We start from the raw sequence: 18,608 nt of genomic DNA on the forward strand, positions 1-18,608 counted from the left end.
TTATTTCGCTAAATGAGCCCCTGTGGACAAAATACAGGGCATCCCAGCTGCTCAAGCACCTCAGCCCATTTTAAAATTTCTTTTGCATTCTGTTCTGTAGACAAATTATTCATCTGCTTGGTCATCTGTATTTGCACAGGGCTATTCAACACAAAGTACATATGACTCTTCCTAGTCCAGCCTTTCAGATACCAGGTGGTCTCTGTCCTGGAACAGGCATGATAACGCACCTCCAAAATACATAAATGTGTGGAAGTAGGGCATAAGTAAATTAAAGCTGAATTTGAGCATGTGGTAAAAGCAGATGGTAATGAGTGAGTATTGTCATTGGTGGCGGTGGTAGTGATCCCTCACGGTTGAGGATGATCACTCCCATGGGGCAAATAAAGGGTTGTAAATGACTCCATTGATGGCTAAAAGGCCAATTTTAGAGCCACAGACTCTCTGGCAAATGTCACAGGTGGTGGTTAAAAGGAGCGTCAGACCACAGATTTCTCACTCGTGTTTCCTTTCCTTCCATTTCTGTTATTTTTATGCCTCTAGGGTGAGACTGTTTTACTCAAAGTATGATATACCTTCTCTCACAATGTGCTGCCACGTAGCCCTGTCCCAGGCTAGGTCTTTCCAATTTGTGGTGTCAATGCCACACCTCTTAATGTTTGCCTTGAGGGTGCCCTTGAAACAGTTCCTCTGGCCCCTGCATGTCCTTTGTCCTTGGCTGAGTTGGGAGTATAGAAGCCGTTTTGATAAATGTGCATTAGGCAGGTGCACACAGTGCCCTGTCCACTGTAGCTGATACTGAACAATCAATGCTTCCACACTGGTGGTGTTAGCATTGGTGAGGACACTGGCATTTGTGTGACGATCCTCCCACTTTATGCCAAGGATCTTCCAGAGGCAGCACTGCTGATGGCATTCCAGGCTTTTCAGGTAGTCCCTGTAGGTCACCCAAGCTTCACAGCCATAGAGAAGAGTTGGGATTACCACAGCCTTATATAGTAGGAGCTTTGTTTGAGTCCTGATGTTGTGATTGTTGAACACATGATGATTCAGTCTTCTGAAGGCAGAGTAGGCACATTGGATCCTATACTAGATCTCCTCATCAATGTTGGCCTTCCTTGAAAGATGGCTGCTGAGGTATGCAAATTATTCAACATTCTTCAGCTTCTGATCGTCAATGAGGATCTTTGCTGCAGGAATTGAATGGCCTGGAGTAGGTTGGTGAAGCACCTTTGTTTTTCTGATGTTAAAGATCAGTCTCAGGCACTGGTATACTTGAGAGAAGCAGTTAAGAGCCATTTGTAGGTCCTCCTCTGTATGTGCAACAACAGCACAATCGTCAGTGTATTGAAGTTCCACAATAGAAGCTGAAGTAGCTTTGGTTTTGGCATGGAGGTGGGAGAGATTGAAAAAGTTGCCATCCATCCTGTACTCTATGTCAATGCAATGTGGCAAATGGTTTCATAGTTTCATAGTTTATAGGGTAGGAAGGGACCTGAGCAGATCGAGTCTGACCCCCTGCCATGGCAGGAAAGAGTACTGGGGTCAAACGACCCAAGCAAGGTGTGTATCTAGCCTCCTCTTAAAGACCCCCAGGGTAGGAGCCAGCACCACTTCGCTTGGAAATTGGTTCCAGATCCTAGCCACCCTGACAGTAAAGTAGCGCCTCCTGATATCTAGCCTAAATCTACCCTCTGCCAGCTTGTGACCGTTATTTGTAGTCACTCCTGGTAGTGCTCAGGGGAACAGGGACTCCCCCAGTGTCTGCTGGTCCCTCCTGACTAGTTTGTAAATGGCCACTAGATCTTTCTCTTGTGGAGACTGAACAAGTTCTGGTCCCTTAGCCTCCCCTTATAGGGCCTGCCGTGCTGGCCCCTGATCATGCGGGTGGCTGTCTTCTGGACCCTCTCCCTGTTGTCTACATCCCTCCTGAAGTGCGGCACCCAGAACTGGACACAGTACTCCAGCTGCGGCCTGACCAGTGCCACATAGCGGGGGACTATCACCTCCCTGGATCTGCTTGAGATGCATCTGTGGATGCATGACAAGGTGCAGTTGGCCTTCCTGACTGCATCCCCACACTGCCGGCCCATGTTCATCTTGGAGTCGATGATGTCTCCAAGATCCTTTTCTGCCTCTGCACTGATGAGAAGGGAGTTCCCCAGCCTGTAGGTATGGTGCTGGTTCTTCCTACCCAGGTGCATCACCTTGCACTTGTCAGTGTTGAATCCCATCCTATTCTCATCCACCCACCCCTGTAACCTGTCTAGGTCTGATTGCAGCCTATTCCTCCCCTCTAGCGTGCCCACATCCCCCGACATCTTAGTGTCATTAGCAAATTTGAACAGGGTGCTTTTTACCCCCTTGTCCAAGTCACTGATGAAGATGTTGAACGGTGTGGGCCTGAGGACCGAGCCCCGGGGAACCCCACTGCCCACATCCCTCCATGTTGAAAATGACCCATCCACAACCACTCTCTGGGTATGGCCCTCCAGCCAGTTGGAGACCCATTTGACTGTGTAGGTGTCAAAACCACAGTCCCCCAGTTTCTTAATGAGAATGGGGTGAGAGACAGTGTCGAAGGCATTCTGAAAGTCTAGGAAGACTATGTCCACTGCTACCCCTGCATCTAAGGATTTGGTGACCTGGTCATAGAAGGCCATCAGGTTGGTCTGACAGGACCTGCCTCTAATGAATCCATGTTGGTTGCCCGTAAGCATAATCTCCCCTGCTGGCCCCTTGTGGACATGTGCCAGAATAATTCTCTCAAAAAGCTTGCCCAGGACTGAGGTAAGACTAACTGGCCTACAGTTTCCCGGGTCCTCCTTCCTCCCCTTTTTGAAGATGGGAACCACATTGGCCCTCTTCCAGTCCTCTGGCACCACACCAGAGCACCATGAGTGCTCGTAGAGCCGTGCCAGGGGTCCTGCAATGACCGCAGCTAATTCCCTCGGTACTCTAGGGTGGAGATTGTCCAAACCAGCTGATTTGAATATATCCAGTCCCTCCAGAAGTTCCCTAACTAGTTCCTTACTAACCCTTGGCCTAGGTGTGCCTCCCCTGGGGCTTGAGGGGGGCCTAAAGGGGGGGGGGTGGCTGTTCCAGTCCCTTCTCAGGAAAATGTAGGCAAAGAAATCATTAAATATGTTAGCTTTGTCATCTGATGTGACGACCAGATTTCCTAGTGTGTCTTGCAGGGGCCCCATGTTACCCAGAACCTTCCTTTTGCCCCTATGTACTTAAAAAAAGACTTCTTGTTGTCCTTGATTCGGGAAGCTAGTCTTGGCCTTCCTGACTGCCCCCCTGCATCCCCGAGCAACCAAAGTATAATCCTCCCTGGTGATGGCCCCTCCCTTCCATTGGGTGTGCGCCTCCCTTTTAGCTAGGAGACTTTCCCGGATGCTTTTGGTGAGCCATGGGGGCTTTTGCTCCCTTCTGCTCCCTTTGATTCGTGTTGGAATTACTTCCCTTTGGGCTTGGAGGATCGTCTCCATAAGGATCGACCACTCTTCTTGGACACCTGACTCCCCTCTGCTCCGGGGCCTCAGTGCTTCCCCGATTATTTTCCTTAGCTCATTGAAGTCCACCCTCCTGAAATCTAGGGCTGCTGCCTTGCTGTAGGCCTTTGCCACCTTGTGCTGGATGGTGAATTCCTGCAGGAAATGATTGCTGTCACCCAGGTGGTCGAGCACCTGCAGCCCCCTCACCAGGTCATCGCTGGTGGCCAGCACCAGGTCCAACAAGGTGTCTCCCCTGGTCATGGAGGAGCATTTTTATGACTGCAAGAAAGATGGAAAACAAAGTTGGTACAATTGTGTAGCCCTGCTTGTCGCCAGTTTAGATGGGGAAGGGCTCTGTAGTGGAGCAGTCATCTGGTCATGAGAGAGTCTTAGGATAGTGATAAATTTCTCTGGGCAGCCAAACTTTGATAAGATTTTCTATAGAGCCTCATGGTTAATGGAGTTGAAGGCTTTGGTCAAATCGATAAGGGCCATATACAGTTCCTAGTGTTGTTTTTAGCACTTTTCCTGGATCTGCCAGGCAGCAAAAATCATGTTCATAGTGCCCCTTGATGGTCTGAAGCTACATTGAGACCCAGGAAGGATTTCTTCAGCAAGAGAGAGCAGTCAGTTTAGCAGAATTTGAGCAAGGATCTTTCCAGTGATAAGGAGGAGGGTGATACCTTGATGGTTTCCATGGTCAGTTTTACCTCTGTTAAAAAATGGTGACAGTATTGGCATTCCTTAGCTTAGCAGGAATTTCCTCAGTGTTCCAGATTTTGAGAAACAGTGTGCAGAGCTTGTTGGTCATAGTTTCCCAACCAACTTTGAAGACATCAGCTGCTATGCCATCAGGTCCAGATGCTTTGTAGTTCTTCATCTGTCTTATCAACTGGTGGACTTCTTCAGAGGTTGGTAGACTGGCAACTGCTTCCCTTACTGGATGCTGCAGGATGGATTCAGTGTTTTCATCAGTCACTGTTGACTCTTGGTTCAGGAGCTTTTGGTAGTGCTCCTTCTAGTGATTTTTTATGGACTCGTCTTTGTGGAGTATTCTGCCGTATTCAGTACCTGCACCTCCTACCTGCCTTTCACCAGGGGATTGTTCGTCCTGGCATTTACGGGGCTGCCATGCTGCCAGCAGTCCCACCAGGCCTCCCTACCCTGGCAGGGTGCAGTTTCAGTGGTCATGCCCAGGACCTGGTTGGTGGACAGGACAGGTGTTGCCGGGCAACCGTGGCCAGATCCTGCCACATCTGGCTACGGCTTGCCCAGTAGGTGAAGGGGTCACAGTCCAGTGGCTCCACATCCTCAGCAAGATAGATAGCCACCAAAGCCTCAGCGCTACCTGCCCGAGGCTGGGGTCTGCAGCATTTGGACCCTAGCATTGAAGTCATGGCCCACATTGGCAGTGGCTGGCGTGGAGGAGACTGGCTGGTGCTGGTGCTGAGAGTGCTGGCAAGGGAAAGTGGATCCCCCTTTTACACATCCCCTCGCCTCTGCACTTCAGCCTCCCTGACTTTGTTCACCAGCACTTGCATCCAGTGATGATCAAGGGTTTTGGGGCTGCCAGTGCACATGCTCCCCTTCACCCTCGGGTCGTACATGCCCACCATCATGTGGACTGTACTGGACTGCAAGGGATCCAGCCGTCTCCCGATGCCCTCCTTCAGCCGCCACAACAGTACCTGCACATCTGGGGACAGTGGCCTGCCGCAGCCAGGAACATCAATCCCCTGGAACTTCTCCATTTGGTTCTCCAGTTCCCTCACTTGGGGGATCACCTGGCTGAGGAGGGCATTGCCAGCACTAAGGGTCTTGGTGGCCTCAAGGAAGGGCTTGAGGACCACCAACATCTGGGAGATGGTACCCCACTCAGCTCTGTTCTGGGGGGCGCTGATCCCTATCCCTCCAAAAAAGGCCATCTCATGGATGGTCTGTTGCTTCACCAGCTTTTCCAGCATCAGGTATGTGGAGCTCCGCCCAGTCTCCACATCCTGTATGTTTCTGTGCTGTGGGATGCTGACCTCTGCCTGTTTCTCCTGCGACTTCTTGTTCCCCTTGATGCTGCAGTGGAAGTAACCTGCCACCTGCCTGCATTTCAAAATCACCTGGCTTATAGCAGAACTGGTGGCAGCACCGTCACTGGCAGCCCTGTCCCTCTCCAAGGCATCCCTTACTTTTAGGGTGCAGCCTGTGTGCCACACAGCAGATGTCAACAAAGTTGGCATCATGGACAGCCTTCACCATATTGGCCCCATTGTCGGTGACCATGAACCTGTGAGTGAGCTCGGCCTGCCCAACGAGCCACCCCTGCACCACACGGTTCATGGCCCCCATGATCTCCCTTGCTGTGTGGGACTCATCCAGCACCTCAGCTTGCAATAGAGCCCACCGATGGCGTGTACCATTGTCCCATGAGGGAGAGGTAGGCGTGATCACCTGCTGGTGCCCACTTCTGGACTGAGCGGAGGTGGTGCAGGTGCAGGGACATTAGGTGCAGACACTGCTCCCACCGCCTGGCTTCCACTGGCAGCACTGATGTCACAGCTACTTGGGAAAAGAATGCGTCTGTATTTGGGACAGGGGCGGGGGGAGGGATTTGCAGCTCTAGCTCTCCCCGTACTCCTTCTCCCACCCCTGCCAGAAGACCTGGCACCTGCCTTTCCAGCACACTTCATATTGATCTTTCCTGTGCTGCAAAAGGTCTCTCTCTGTGTGTGAATCCTTTTGTATATCTGTTTGTCTTGTTCTCCTGTGAATATCTGTGTCTGTCTTGTGCTGGGAATCAAATTATTTGTGTCTTCTTTGTAGCTCTCATGATATTGTCTGTCTTGTGCTCTGAATAATATTATTTGAGTGTCTTTCTGTATCTCAATACATTATCTGTGTCTTGCTCTTCTGTAAATATCTGTCTGTCTTCTTCGGCTGTAATTTTTTTTCTATATTCTGGGTCTCTGTGTATGTGCGTGCGTGCGTGCATGTGTGTGTGCATGGATGCATGCAAGCAATCTGTGACTCCCTGCACAGTGGTAGATAACACTGGCTGGGAAAACACAACTGTCTTTTTGCAAAGTTTCTAAAACAGGTTTCCAAAAAAAGAATTCAAAGAAATAAGTTGAATTGTAATACTACTACTAACGGAACAGAACAGCTAAGCTAAACTAAGCTAAGCTAAGCTAAATCCTAACCACTCCTTTATAACACAAAAAAGGAGCAGGCAGGTGTCATTTGCAGCATTCCTCTCTCACACAGTCGCTGACAGGGAATGAGCTGCAAAAGGCAGAGAAGGGCTAGAATAGGGACTTTTCTGCTTTTTTTAGTCCCACCCCACAGACACTGCCATTGGAAAGGTAGCCAGGGAGAAATCCTTCTCACTGGCTACCTACAGATGTCAGTCTTCCCCACCTCCACCAGCTTCCCCTCCCCCTCACCCCCTCTCTCTTCTAATTGCCTCAAAATGGCCGAAGTGAGTCTAAAACATCCAGAGCAGATCTGAAGTGCTTTGGATGCCCCTGACCCATTCTGGATGCCATTGCTGGGGCACCACTTTGGATGCCAAAGCGGCTTCAGATCTGAAGCGGGATCCGAAGACTTGCAGCCCTAATCCCTAGGATCAATGCCTACTGACCACCTATACTCTAAACCCCTACCCTTGACCTTGGACAAACTGAACCCTAAAAAGCTCCACTGAACTTCCATATATTCTTGTGTCCTCTAAGTGCAGGAAGTGAGTCAGTACCAATCCCACAATTCTCTGTTCCTGCTTTTTAGCCTCCTGCATCTCACTTCCTATCTTTACTGCAGAAAGAAAGACAAGATAGATTCCCAGAATGGCTCCATTTTCCTTATAAGCAGAGCAGTGGGGATGGAGATGTTGTATGGGCTTCAAGGCATGATGTAGATAATGGAAGGGCAGCTTGTGTGGCTGAGGCTGTTTGAGGGTGACACTAGTCTAGACAGTCTAGATATCTAATCTAGTCAGTATAAATAAACCTTAAGTCTTACTGAAAGAGGGTAAAACCTACGCCAGGACTGTCCAACTTCTAAGTGACTGGGAGTGGCACATCCCATGGGCTGTACCAGCAGGATCCATACTAGTGTGATGGGCTACCTGGCAGTGACCTGGCCCAGGGGTTTTGAAAGGGCAAAAGATGATTGGAGGATTTGGGATTCCCTTTCCGTACCAATCAGGCCCTAGAGACTCCCCCCCCCCCCCCATGTCCCGATTGGCCCCTTGGGTCACCTGGAGGGGGATAAAAGGGGCAGCATGGGCTGACTCAGGAGCGAGACCAGTGAGGGACAATAAGGAAGGAGCTTCACAGAGCTGGCAAGAGCTGAGCTGGTGGGGCAGGAGCAGTGCCTCGGAAGCCTGAAAGAGCAGGACCTGCAGGCAGTAGTGGGCCCCTCAGCAGCGCAGTGTGCGACTGGCAGGAGAGGCTCCCCACTGGACCCCAGGATCCCCAAGGAGAGGCTGCAGCTGGCAGGAGGGGCTCCCCCCACTCCAGCAAGGATCTGAGCAGTGACCTAAGGGTGTTCCTAGCTCTGCTTCCAGCTCCCCCAATCAGGGGTGTGGCAGCCTCATGTGAGGCCGGGGCTCTGGGAAGGTCAAGACCCCTAGCAGGCTGAAGCAGTGCCATCAGTGGTGGCTCTGTGGCAGTGTTCCTGCATACCATGTGGGAGAGCTGCGGTCAAGTCCCAGCTGAGGTGACTTGGGGTGAGTGGGCTAACAAGAAGCAATTCTTCTTGCAGTGGAAAGGGGCCATTGTGTTTTCCTCTCCTTTCTTTTTTGCATTTTGTGCCTTTTTATATTTCACCAACCCATATTGTTTGTTCTGCTGTTTGTGTTTTATATTTTGTTAACCCTGTTTTTTGGCAATGATTATAAGTGTCTAACCTTTGTTGAATCCTGGCCCCTTGGGGCATTGTAGTGTCCACTATACCCTCTGATTTATGCCTATGTTCCCAGTATTAAAAAGTATATGGTTAAGTCCCCATTGGTGGTCTGGCTCTGCTCTACAGGGGGAGGAGAGTCCCTACACCTCCCACAGCGCTTGTGCACCTGCTTTGATACCTTCAATTGGAGAGGGGGTACCTCTTGGAGTACTGCCTGGGTTACATTTTGGGGGCTCGTCCGGGATTCCCACGTAGCGGGTGCTAGAATATTATTTAAGCACTGTCTACCCCTGTAGAGAGATTGAGAGAGAGAGCCACCAGGAGACATGTCCAATGCCGACCGTTTTGCTGTACCTTCCAGGAGTGATGGGACTGTGCAGAGGGGAGCGGGGCAAACTGCTGATACTGAAGCTACCCTGGAATGGGTGGGGGTTTTCCAGCAGATTCTGTGGGAGGCGACCCATTTCTCCAGTGACCAGGCAGCCTATAAGAGACTCCAGAGTTTCTTGGGAACCCTGCCAGTCCCTGGAGGGGAGGAAGGATTTGACTCTTGGCTCTCCCATATTCAAGAGATTTTACTGACTTGGCAAATACCTGATGAGGATAAGCGACGCCGTCTGCTGGAGGTCCTGAGGGAGCCTTCCGTTGGGGCTGTGAGGACTGCCAAACTCTGGAACCCTGCTATCACCACCCAGCAATGCGTGCAGGTCCTTCAGGATGCTTTTGGCCAACCCACAGGGAGTGGGGGGCACACTACGAATTGCTGCGAACTTTCTAGCACAAAGGCGAGACTCTTTCAGTGTATGTCCTTCACTTAGAGCCTGTGCTACAACACCTGGTGACCCAAGGAGCACTTAGTGTCACTGACACTGATCAGATACGGCTCCAGCAAATTCATATTGGGGCACAGTATAGCTCGGACTTACTCCAGAACCTCTACTTAGTGGGGAGCAGGAGCAGCCCACGTGACTTCAGTCACCTCCTCTGAGAGATTCGTGAAGAGGAAGAGATATCCAGACTCCGAGAGACTATGTGGGTCCCAGAGGAAGTTTCTCCCTGGAGAGGACCCATGAGTTGGGTGCTAATGGTGGCTCCCCATGAGGACACCTTGTTGGGAGTGGAGGAGGAGCCTGTGGCTCCAGCACTAGCAGCTGCCGTGTCCAGAACTGCCCCCAGAGGGCAGCCCTTGCCTCGGGAGGACCTCGGCCCCATACCTGCTCTAGGGCCCCGGGGTTCTGCTATTGATGTGGGGAGCCAGGGCACATGGCTCAGGAGTGCACCCAGCCTGAGAACCCTGAATTGGTATTTGAAAGGTTAAAAGGGCACTGGGCAGCGGGAAACGTGGAAGGAACAGAGCAATGGAATTGGCTCTGCTTCGGACCCAGACAGACTGCTGCACGTTACCCTCAGTAAATTCACTGCCAAAGGGGCTAGTGAGACCCCATGCAGAGGTCCTCGTGATAGTGAATGGTTGCCTGTGCCGGGCCATTCTAGACAGCGGGTCCCAGGTTACCATCCTTTTTGAATCCTTCCATGAGGAACATCTGAGACAGTGCCTTTGCTTCCCCTTACGGGATTGGGACTTTGTGGCTTAAGCCAGGAACAGTATCCTTACAGGGGTTATGTGAATATGAGGCTAAAATTCCCTGCTGAAATAGCTGGGGTGGAGGAAGACGTGTCAACCATCACTCTAGTGTGCCCTGATCTAGGGTGGATGAAAGGGGCCACTCTCATTGTAGGGACCAACTCCAGCCTTTTCCAGGTTCTTGCTCACTACTGTAAACAACAGGCTGGCCCAGATTACCAACAACGGTTAACGATGCATGCCTTGTGCTTGGAGGCATATGACCGATGGGAGCATAGAGAGATGGGTCACCCTGAGGTTGTGGGGACCCTGCACTTCTCTGGAGCAGAGCCCCAGTGAGTCCCTGCACAGGGCCAATGGGCTTTGTCTACTGTATGCAATTGGATTGAGAGGGATGAAAAGAATAAGCTGCTGGTGGTGGAGACCCCCACTGGGAGAGAGAGACTCGGTGCACTGAGGGTCCCTGATGGCGTGATTGAGACAAAAGGGCTCAACCAAGAACCGGTTACAGTGATAGTGGTTAATCCAACCTTGAAAGATATTGTGATCCACCTGGGACAGAAGTTGGCCTTGATAAAGGAAGCTGAAGTGGTGAACCCTGAGCAGGAGGGAAACTCCCCTCCAATTGACTCTTTGAGGTTCTTTTTTGGGAACTGTCCAGTGCCTGAAGCCTGTAAAGCTCAGCTCAGGGACAAACTTGGGGCTCGAGCCCGTGTTTTCTCCCTGCATGACTGGGATGTGGGGGAGGCTAAGTGGGTGGAGTGATAGTGTGGAAGCCCTTGTGCAAAGCACACCTCAATTTGTAAAAATGACCTTGTCATTGTAAAGTGGTCATTGAGGGTAAAATAAATCTCTGGGATGAATTCCTGAGCCTAGGTATGTCCATGGCAATATTTTCACTGATTTTTATAGAATCAAGATTTAGCCCTTTCTCTCCTTTAATATTCTTTCAAAAGTGCCAATAGAATAATGAAAAGCAGAAGCTCTAGGAAGAGAAGAATGACCTTATTCTTCAGGTGTGACCCATATCTGAAACCAAATTATTAAGCTCAAAAAAAAGAAACAGCAACCCACCTTTACAAGAATTTGAGGAAATACTTCATGAATAGCCATCAGGAAAAGCCTGTCACCCAAGCACCGCATCTTCAAGATGAAACTGCCATGTGCAATGGAATAATTTACAAAGGTTGTTATGCCATGATACCACATAGCTTGAGGGCTGGAATATTAAGTGCACTCCTCAGTGCCCATTTAAGTACAGATTATAAGACATAAAGATTCTCTCTTCTAGGTGGGCATGAATTGAGCCAATGAGAAGTTACCCAATGTGAAATTTGCACAAATACAGGTATGTTGTTTTTTGAAGAAATATGTAAATATTTCTTGGAGCATGGCTGTCATGAACAGGGTGGTTTCTTTGCAAAGCCAGAATTAGTTAATAGCATGCAGGAGAATTCCAAATGTGAGCCAAGTACAATAAGTCAGGATCGCTTGGTGTGTCTTTAGTTATTCACTTTATTTTTTGGAAGTGAGAAGTTATATGCGGCAGATTCAAACCAAATAGAGATGACTTTCTGTGAACACCAGCATACAAGAAAACTGTGGCTAAAACCTTCATACTTTAGTGCCCCAAAATGGACTCCTAAATGCAAAATAAGGCACTTAAATACATGGGGTCATTTCACCTTCTGAATTTCAACTTCTCTTGTATGTAGGTGGCACCTAAGGCCTAAAAAGACATGTTTCGATTGGTGTAACTTAAATGGTGTACATCAGTATAAATTATACTGGGATTGGCAACAGACAGAAAGCAGCTATCCTGGGGTAGCTGTGTGAAGTAGACACTATTACACTGCCTATTTACTAGGTGGCAGGAGGGCAGGTAAAAACCCGTTTGCCTTGAGCAAATGGCTAGCCTCGGATAAGCTGTGAACACACACAATGTGTCTCAGTGTAACTTACACTGGTGCAGTTTTTACCATGATTTTTCCTGGGATAATTCTCTTAGCTGACTAAGCTGCACTAGTGTAGGGCTGCATGACAGGTTTACATTCCTTTTTAATGCTAGCATAATACTGATTACACCTGGGTAAATATGCCTTCTGTTCACAGCCTAAACCTAGAATCTTCAGACATATTTCAGGTAAAAAGCATATTTTTCTGTTCAGCAATTATCATGAAATTCATATCTTGGCATTTTGGTGAAGGTCAGGTGAGAATGACATCTTGCAAAAATATGACAACAATGTAAAGGACTGGATAGTTAAAGGCATCTTGATGTCAGTGGAAATGGTAGCCATGAACCATGCTATCTCAGGCTGTGTAGGCTGCTAAGACTGGAAGTTGTCACCATGAATGAAGATCCTAAGAAAACCCTGATCATTGTTGTGACAATCCCATGTAAGAAACGGTAGCAGGCTTTTGTCGAACCCCAAGAGTAAAAGCTGAAGAAATGTACTCCTTTGGCTGATACCTTGAGGGAAAAGGGGTACAGTGTGATGGTGCAGAGGCTTATCATCGTGCACTCAACATGTAGAAACCTGAGCAATGAGAGCATCCTAAGAGCCTGCAGAACACCCAAGCTGCTCCAAGCTGATGAGGCATCTCATGGTATTGGTTGCCATCAGATGGTTATAGGCCCTTTACGTAGAACATAGCACTTGCCATTGCTCCTGCTGACACTTAAACCCAGAGGTTCCTGGCTAGAGGGTCTAGGCCATCTGCTCAGGGTCAGACTAACTGCCATATATGGGGTTAGGAATGAATTTTACCCCATTGTCAGATTGCTGTGGACTGTGGGGATTTTTGTTTCCCTCTGTAGTGGAGGTTTGGACCTCTTCCTGGGATCTTTTTAGCATCTATTAACAAGCTTTACAGACAGCATGTTGGCTGCCATGATCCCCCTGCTTTGCCTGTGGCGGGTTAGGGTGTTATGTCTTGTGTTGTGTCAGGGTTGACTATGTAGTTTTATTAACAGGTTAGACAATTAATTTGTATAGGACGGTTTGGATTGGGATGATCCTATCCCAGGCAGGGATTGGACTAAATGACCTATGGAAGTCCCTTCCAGTCCTACTTCTCTATGATAGTATGACAAGAGTCAAACAAGAGCACCTACCACGAGTGAGAATGAGGACAGACTGAAAGGGACAACCCCCCCTCCCCACCTTTCTGCAACAGATTCCAATAAAAGCCATATGCATTGCTGTTTATTTGTGCAGATGTAGGCCACATGTTAAATGTACTATCTAAGAGCATTCCACGTCCCACCAACAATGTAACAATGTGGGGACTGTGCCTGAGGTCCTGCATCTCTCATAACAATATCATACCATGTATTATTTTTAATAATTTTTTAAAAAATATTTTATTTGCCACCCCCTTCATGCATTTATGGGACTGGTAATTTATGGGACATTATGCATTTATGTCTGGTAATCTAAGAACTATTCCATCTCTCTCTCTGACGATTTAATGGATTTACATAACATGTTTCAGACACAAAGATGTTTGTCAGAATACAGTGCCTTAGATATGGTACATAAGGATCACTTCACACTCTGTTGAAGTATGTTCCTTCTGGACAGGTCAGCTTTAGTTCAGGAAATGAATAATGTCTTATCTAATTGAATCTGCAGGGGAGCTGTTAGCACTGTTTGACTGTGAGCAGTCAAATGACACCCAGGTTAAGTCACAAATTAACACCCTTGATTTTTGTGTGAGTACCATTGGACCTGTAATAATCACGAGAGAGCCTGATCTCAGTTTTATGTCTCGGCCAAATGCCTCTAAAAACACAGCATCCAATGTTATAACATGGTATTGGTGATGGAAAGGAAACCGGCATTACCTGCAATACCTCGGTTTTGGCTTGGGCATGTCCTACCTTCTCACTTACCTGTCAGAACCTAATTTAGCCAATGGAAACAAACCTCAGGGTAGAAGTCACTGCCTGTATTTTACTTTGTTTAATATTTTGAGGTTTCCTTGCAAATTCTTGAAGATTAAAACAGAGTCAATTAGGTAAAGAACGTTGAACAGTAGATCTGGCTTTTAGTTTGGCCTGGATAGATGTTCTCATCCAAGACAATAAGGTGTTTAATTTAGTCTGTTACTGCTGTCTCCAGAACTTTGCTATCACTTACTGTTAAAATCAGAACCGGTTCTGAGGTCTCTGTGCTGTGCCTGGTGTGAAGGGTTTTTGGTCACTCATGCTACAGGTTTGAAGGTCGTTCTATTTGCAGTGATCTCACATGCTGTAAAAAAGTGTAAAGACACCAAACAGGTTCCGTCTATTTTGAATTTCACTGCTAATGGATGTGAGGATGATAGAAATGCAATCAGAAGGGAAAGTGCTCAGCAGAAGACTATGAAGGCAGAATGAGGGAATGAGTCATGAAGGGAAAAAATAACCCCATTAGCAGCACAGAGTGAAAAAATTTGAAAAGTCTGTTAATTGTAGACAAGTGTGCAAGGGGGCTAGAGGAAAGACACACACACACACACACACACACACACACACACACACACGGACAGTGGGGACAGAAAGAAGAGCATGTGAAACCTGAAGTGTGAATGATTTTCAAGAAGTTTATTCTTATCTGTCCTATCTGGTGAGAGAGAAGCTGGTTGTATCGCCCCAATGCAGTCAGAACGGACGATTGCTAAGATGTTCTACTGCTTGCCTACAGTCAATTCTGGAAATAAACCTTCTGTGTACAGGTCCGTGCTGATGCAAGAAATGGGAGCGATTTTTTTTCCAAGGGAAGCGTGATTGGTTGAAGAAAAATCACGTCATATGTTGAGATGGAATCCAGAACCGAGAGTGCAATCCGGAAATCTGTGTTTGGTATCAAGTTCCCTATGCAGCGTGTGGGGACAGAGAGGCTGCTGTGAATCCTTCCTGGACTGGAACATAGGCATGGTTCAGTTTAGGTGATAATTTATAAAGGTTGAATCCTAATTCTCAGGCTTACCATCCTGCTCTTTTGTGCTGGAGAGGGGATTTCAAGCTCTGCAGTGGATTCCACTGTATTCCATTGAAGTCAGTCTGTCTGTCTGTCTGTCTGTCTGTCTGTCTGTAACCTACAAGGACATCCTGCTCCCTCCCTGTGATGCTTTTTGGCAAAAACCTGGAACTGTTGCTTTTACCAGCCTAGTTTATGCTGATTCACACGAAACCTTGGAGTCACAGCAGCTTTGCTCCTGGGGTGAAACTGAAGCTATGGATCCCAAAATGAGGGATTCATTCAACAGACTTCAAAACTGTTTTTTGTGATAATTCAGCTCAATGTGCCCTGGGGGCCTTTCCAGTAACATGAAGGAAAGTGGTTTCAGAGGAGTCCTCTGTAGCTCTGATGGTCCCTCTCACTCTGGAAGACACAAAAGGGGGTGAATGAAGAAGGAAGAACTACTGCTATAAGCTTCTCATACCTCCCTAAATGGCTTATTGTTATCCCTCAAATACTTACCTTAGTCTAAATCATTTAGCTCAGTAGACAATCCCATAACAATCCGTCTTTGCCACTGTCACCTGTCAAAATAAATGTTTCTACTAAGAGTGGCTTCAAACCCCTTTGGGGTTTAAGATTTTTCTATTAAAACTGGAACTGCAAACCTACTCCTGCTTCCCTGACTCAAATAACTATTTCAGGCCACTTTGCTTGATAAGCCATGACAACTTAATCAAACGTATGTGATCTGTTGCCTTTGATTCTGCCCAGCAAAACTTTCCTATGCCATGGATCTCACCACTGGGATTGAAAAAATGTATGTGAGTACAGTTAATATTACTCGCAACCAGTGTCAGCCCTAAGGGCATCCATTGCAAGAAGCCATGACGGGCTCTAAGCTGGCAGGCTCACTTAGAGCTGCGACCAAGTTTTGGGCTTCATTTTTCCTTCACGGATGATAAAAAAATTAACTGCTTGCTTCTAGCTTGTATTCTGTTAATTACTTGGTTAACTTTTAAAGAGCCTCCACTTGTTGATGTTTGGGTGCCTGGGTTGTTAACCATAAAGGACAGTTCTAGGCCTCTGACCTATGCTTGCACTTTACTATTAATTCCTCTGTTCCCCAGTGTAACAAGAGACAGGCTACAATTTTGTTAATATTGTGATTTTCAATAAGATTGTAAAGCTTTTTTTTTTTTAAATCCTTTTATAGAAAACTCTCCTATTTTCTACCTCAGTTAGGATCTTATCATCCCGGTTTTTTTAGCCACCATAAAACTAAGACTGGTCTTGGGCACAGCTGCAGCAGTAACCATTAAGACTGTTGCCTGTGGGCTTGCAAGGTGATAAAGCACAGGACTGTTTTTAGCTTGTTTGGAATGGCAAAGAGGAGAGGCAGAGAAGGGACAAATCAGTCAAGAATCAGTCATTAAGGAGAGAAGAATTACAAGGCAATGTGGAAACAGGATTTCTTTAGTCTTTGTAGGCTGTGTTTATACTAAGAAAGGTTAACTGGTACAGCTATGCAGGTGAATTCACTTTTCAGCATAGTTTTCAGCAGTTTCTTGAAGTAAATACAGTCAAACCTAGATGATATTTCTCCTTTTTATATCACCCTCTACCTTTTAACACAACTTAATAGTCAACAGCTGACTTTCATAGTTTCATAGTTTCTGAGGTCGGAAGGGACCTGAGTAGATTATCTAGTCCGACCCCCTGCCATGGCAGGAAAGAGTACTGGGGTCAAACGACCCCAGCAAGATGTTCATCTAACCTCCTCTTAAACACCCCCAGGGTAGGAGCCTGCACCACTTCTCTTGGAAGCTGGTTCCAGACCCTAGCCGCCCTGACTGTGAAGTAGCACCTCCTGATATCTAGCCTAAACCTACCCTCTGCCAGTTTGTGGCCGTTATTCCTGGTCACTCCTGGCAGTGCTCGGGGGAACAGTGACTCCCCCAATGCCTGCTGGTCCCCTCGGACTAGACTAGTTTATAACAGGCCACAAGTTCCCCCCTCAGCCTTCTCTTTTGGAGGCTGAACAGGTTCAGGTCCCGTAGCCTCTCCTCATAGGGCCTGCCCTGTTGTCCCCTGATCATACGGGTGGCCCTCCTCTGGACCCTCTCCATGCTGTCGACATCCCTCTTGAAGTGCGGCGCCCAGAACTGGATGCAGTACTCCAGCTGCGGCCTGAACAGTGCCGCACAGAGGGGGAGCATCACCTCCTTGGACCTGCTTGAGATGCATCTGTGGATGCATGCCAAGGTGCGGTTGGCCTTCCTGACTGCCTCCCCACACTGCCGGCCCATGTTCATCTTGGAGTCAATGATGACCCTCAGATCCCTTTCCGCCTCCGTGCTGACAAGAGGGGAGTTCCCTAACCTGTATGTATGGTGCCAGTTGTTCCTCCCGAGGTGCATCACCTTGCACTTGTCTGTGTTGAAACCCATCCTATTCTCGTCCGCCCACCCTTGTAACTTGTCTAGGTCTAATTGTAGCCTGTTGCATCCTTCCAATGTGCCCACGTCCCCCTACATCTTAGTGTCATCAGAAAATTTGAACAGGGTGCATCCAAATCGCTGATGAAGATGTTGAACAGCGCGGGCCCGAGGACCGAGCCCTGTGGAACCCCACTGCCCACGTCCTTCCAGGTTGAGAAGGACCCATGCACTACCACCCTCTGGGTGCGGCCCTCCAGCCAGTTCGTGACCCATTTGACTGTGTGGGTGTCGACACCACAGCCCCCTCGTTTCTTAATGAGAACAGGGTGAGAAACAGTGTCAAAAGCCTTCCGGAAGTCCAGGAAGACTATATCCACTGCTACCCCTGCATCTAATGATCTGGTAATCTGATTGTAAAAGGCCACCAGGTTGGTCTGACAGGACCTGCCACTGATGAACCTGTGTTGGTTGCCCCTAAGCATGCAGTCCCCTGCTGGCCCATCCTGGATGTGTGCCAGCATAATTTTCTCTAACAGCTTGCCTAGGATCGAGGTGAGACTAACTGGCCTATAGTTTCCCGGGTCCTCCTTCCTGCCTTTTTTGAAGATGGGGACCAAGTTGGCCCCCTTCCAGTCCTTCAGTACCTCTCCAGAGCACCACGAGTGCTCGTAAAGTCATGCCAGGGGACTTGCAATGACCTCGGCCAGTTCCTTTAGAACTCTAGGGTGGAGATCATCCGGGCCAGCTGACTTGAATATGTCCAACCCCTCCAGAAGCTCCCTAACTAAATCCTCACTAACCTGTGGCCCAGGTGTGCCTCCCCCGGGGCCCGAGGGGACTTCTCTAAACAATAGTGCAAAAAGCCCTCCTTTTATTGCCATTCCAGAAATGGTCACAGCCATTTATAGTCAACAAGTTAAACAATCTCTACTGAGTGAACTACTGCTTAATGTCGTGATTATTGAAAGATCTAACATAGAATCACTGAGCAGACAACTTCAATAAAGTCATTCACCTTATTGAAAATATCTATGTAAAGATGTATAAAAGCAAAAAAAATCCCCAAGCCTTATTTTCTTGTATATCATACTCCCCCAAATAAGACATGCACCTTGTTTTTGGGAAAGCAGACTGAAGGGAGAAAAAAAAGATTTTTCTGGTGTTATGGTTGCACAGAGCAGGGATACAGCCTAATTTCAGGTCACTCACCCTCCCTTTCCTGCTCATCCAGAACCTC

The sequence above is a fragment of the Crocodylus siamensis genome, chromosome 1 (assembly GCF_052110815.1).
Source record: "Crocodylus siamensis isolate JL-2025a chromosome 1, ASM5211081v1, whole genome shotgun sequence".
Lineage (NCBI taxonomy): Eukaryota > Metazoa > Chordata > Crocodylia > Crocodylidae > Crocodylus > Crocodylus siamensis.